The following is a 3,969-nucleotide window of genomic DNA, read 5'->3' as shown; positions in this document are numbered from 1 at the left end:
GGAAGTGAAGTAACATGCCCAAAGTTGTCCAGCTAGCCAGTCCATCCATGTTCTTTCTTCCAAGTCTCCCAGTTCCTGAGACAGAGGACATCCCCACTCACCTCCCACCCCTTAGTGCCCCTGTCTTTCTTCCAAGTCTCCCAGTTCCTGAGAGAGAGGACATCCCCACCCACCTCCCACCCCTTAGTGCCCCTCTTACTCTGGAGGCTTTGTTTTGTGTGAGAACATCTTCACAATCCTAAGGAAAGCTCCTCACTGTCCATTCAGTGAGGGCCTGAAACCAGTTTTTCAGCCATTTCTGTTCCAGCCACCCTCAAGTTTCCCAGGTGAAAGTGAGGCCTCTCAAGATAAATGAAAGAGCTTTCTCTTCAGGGGCCCACTCCCTCCCAAGGAGCACAAAAACGCTTTCAAGGCTGGCCAGCCTCCAGAGGTGCACTAAGAAGTTGGTTCGGGGCCAAAGGTATCTATCTATGCTGCATTGTACACCAAGGTCCTCCCCTCCTGCCTGCTTCCGCTACTTCCTGCAGCTCCATTCACTCGCTCTCCTGCCGCTCTCCCTGTTCCCTCACCTCCCACTGGCAGGTTCTGGGCAGGAGTCTGGGCACCATGTCAGGAGAAAAGGAGGTACCAGGGCCTCAGCTCTCTCCTTGCCTCCATCTGACTCCCTCCCTGGCTCCCAGCTCTTTCAGGTGCTCGGCCAAGTCTCCGGGACAGGGCTCAGTGAACACAGTCAAAGCCCTTGTTGGGGTGGTTTGGCTGACCCTGAAGAAAGAGGGCCTCCATCGCTAGCAGGCTCCCAACAGGACTTCAGCAGATTAAAAACCTCCTCTGTGTGAGGGCTATGGGGTGTGGGGGGAGATGAAGCTATCTAGCCGCGTTTCTCCCTAAGTCTCTCCCACCTCTTCCTGGATTGGCCTACTGAGTTTCTATCTGCTCTCTTAGCCTCTATGTCTCTTTCTGAAATCAGCCAGCCTGGAAAGCACTAGGACCTGGAATCTGAAAGCCTCTTTTATCATGGAATAGGCTTTCTGTTCAGCCCCAGGAGGCCCTTACAATGCACAACCAGATGTCAGAGTTTGGGGGATGATCAGTCTTCACTGTACAGATGAGAAGCTGAGGGCTAACCAGGTGGCATGGCTTGCCCGAGGTCATGCTGCGAACTCTCATTCCAGTGCACCAGAATGGAGAGGTGTCCTCCAAATTCAGAATCCAGCTTGGGGCGGGGGAGGGCGGGGCACGCACTTTCCTTCCTTGGCCGCCATGGTCTTCTACCTCAGGGATCTCAGGAGTCAGGGAGCCTGGCTGAGACACTAACTCAGAATCAAATCCCTGGCAGCCAGTAGCCACCGCAGCAGCTGGAGAGTTCCCGCAGGCACCCAGGACCAGGCGGAGCTCCTCCCAGGGCGGAGCTGCGGAGACCCCGCCCACCTCTGTTTCTGCCTAGCTGGTTCTGCAGCCCCGTCTTCCCCAGAGAGCCACTTCATCAGGGAGCAGCTGTGTGCCCACGTCCAGGGACGAAGGCTGAGGATGGGGAGAGTCTTGAAGACCCAGAAGGCCATGTCCTGCCTGAAAGTCCTGCCCAAAGGCCTGAAGAGCCTGGCTTAGCCGCTGCCTGGTAAGGGAACTGCCAGCCTCTCCCAGAGCTTGCAGAAAGAGGAGGGAAGGAGACCTCAACACATGCCTTGCTGGGACTGAGGGAAGGTGGCAGGGCTTAGAAAATGCTGAGCACCTAAGAGGTGTCAGGCCTTAGCACTGTAGGAACTATGGGTCACTATCCCGTTTTAGAGTGGGAGAAGTACCACCATTTCAGAGCCCAGATGAGAGCCCCTCTGTCCCACACTAGGGCCCCAGCTCGTTGCCTCCCTGCTGCCCACCAGCCAGGCAGCAGACACAGAGCCCACTGGTGCCATTTTTCCCTCTGTGAGCTGCTGCTGCTGCTGCTTTATTTCTTTTCTTTTTAAGAATTGTTCATTTGGGGCCTGCAGGTGGTGTGGTGGATAAAGGCACTGGCCTCCCACATGGCCCACTGTGGTTTGAGTCCTGGACCTGGTGGCTTGCTTTCTTGCCTTACCTTTCTCTTTCTCACTATCTCTGTCTGGTCAAATTAAAGAAATAATAATAACAAATGAAGTTCAATAAATAAATAATTCTTAAAAAAAGAATTATTCATTTAATTTTATTTGTTATTATTATTACTTTACATTTGCTATAGGGTACTTATGCTCACCAGAGAGACAGAGAGAGAAAGGGAGAGTGTGAAAGCAAGCCACCAGGTCCAGGACTTGAACCATGGTTGACTATGTAGCTGTGCAGTCCCGCACCTTAACCACAATGCTACCTGCTGCCCACCCCCCATGGGTTTCTTAAGAAGGACCCATGGCCATAGCACCTCTCCTCATCTTAACCTAATTTGGGTTTCACTCCTGCTTCCCAGTGAATTCTGTCTATGCTGGAGAGACTGAGGACAGGGCACAGTGCCTGGGTAGGAAGGAGGCTGGGGTATGACAATTTGGGGCCCGACAGAATTCGTGATGGGATTCTAAGAGTGGGAGCGGAAGCCCTCACATGATGGAATTACTTCTGCCTCTCAAAGCCAGTTCAGAAAAGGCACCTTCTGCCACTGAGCAGCCTTGGTGTCCTAGGTCTGACCCTGTCCTTCCTGAGTTGGTGCCAGTCATGTCACACTCTGGGTGGCAGCTTGGGTTTATTAGAAAGAAACTGAGCTTCGGGTTCTCTTCAGCACAGTGGAATCACTGTGTTCCACATGGAAGACATGGAAGGGAGAGGAGGAGGAAATGTTGTATTTATTATGTTGTATTTATTGTTTCCTGTTGTCATTGCCAAATAGGAAAAGTGAGGCCCTAGGAGGTTAAATGACTGGTGTATCTGAATCCAAAACTCAAGCCTTCCTCCGCAGGTAAAGGCAGGATCTTGGCCAGAGATCCCCTCAGGCTAGGGTAAAAGTGCATAGGTTGCCCCTGCTCAGGAGCATCCAAGGACCTCCTGAGTATCCGCCCAGCAGACTCAGGAGCAACCTCCAGGACACTGCCCTCTGGTGGCTCTGCCCCCTCTCTGCTAAATAACATCCCCGCATCTGTGAGAACTGGTGGCCTGAGCCTCCAGTCAGCCAGCAGGTACACACCAGGCACTCGGTGACAGTGACGGGCTCCTCTCCCACGTAGGCTGATAGCACCAACTGCACTTGGCTCTTGGGGAGTGCTGTGGGCTCTGGATACAGCCCTGCACCTCAAAGATGGGTCTTGGGTAGGAAAGGCCAGAATCAAGAATCCAGTTCAGCTTGGGGAGCTGGAGACCCTCCTCCTAGACGCAGCACAAACAATGGGGACTTGGAAGACATCGATTCAGACCATGGCTACTTCACTGCTGTGCGACTTCTACCAAATCCCTTTACAAATCTGAGATTCTTCTCTAAAGATGAGCACCTACTGGGCCACACGGCCATGAGAATTAAAATGGATGAAGCACCACACATGGTCCCCAGAACCTAGCAGGCCTTTAGAAGGCTTTCCTCATGTCTCTTTCATTGTGAACTGACAGGTCCTCAGTAACCTTCCAGAGCAAGCTGGGTAGGGGGGGTTACATTCCTGGTCCTATCCCAGGGGAAGCTCTCAGAGCAGGAGGCTTTGCAGAAAAGGTTCAGAGGCCCAGGACCTAACCTTTTTTCCTCCTAACATGGGGTTGGCCACAGGAAAAACTATTTCACAGGAGTCTTGGAGCTGAAGACTACATGGTCTCCCACCTTACTTGGTCAAGGGCCGTTTCCTATATTGGAGGTATGGAGGAATATTCCAGTATGAGAAATGAACTAATTCAGCCAGACCAGGTTGAAGCCACAATGACTAAGGCTGAGAGTAAGGGCAGGGGAGTGGCCCAGGGCAGGCCTTCATGGCCCCACCCACATCTTCATGCCCCCACCCTCTTTGTCCACCAGACAAATGCAAGACGCTC

The 3,969-nt window shown here is 52.7% G+C and overlaps 1 protein-coding gene across 1 annotated transcript in view; it reads left to right on the top strand.

The window, feature by feature from the left end:
• Window positions 1-1,448: 1,448 nt before the first annotated feature.
• GABRP (gamma-aminobutyric acid type A receptor subunit pi) overlaps window positions 1,449-3,969 on the top strand; it is a 27,188-nt gene continuing 24,667 nt past the window's right edge. The window contains exon 1 of the mRNA XM_006148352.2: window positions 1,449-1,615. The gene's annotated coding sequence lies outside the window, so the exon portion shown is untranslated. The remainder of the gene's footprint in view (window positions 1,616-3,969) is intronic.

This window comes from Tupaia chinensis, unplaced genomic scaffold (genome assembly GCF_000334495.1).
Source record: "Tupaia chinensis unplaced genomic scaffold, TupChi_1.0 Scaffold000234_1, whole genome shotgun sequence".
Lineage (NCBI taxonomy): Eukaryota > Metazoa > Chordata > Mammalia > Scandentia > Tupaiidae > Tupaia > Tupaia belangeri.
The sequence above is the reverse complement of the archived record's forward strand: the minus strand, read 5'-3'. Positions and strand labels throughout refer to the sequence as shown.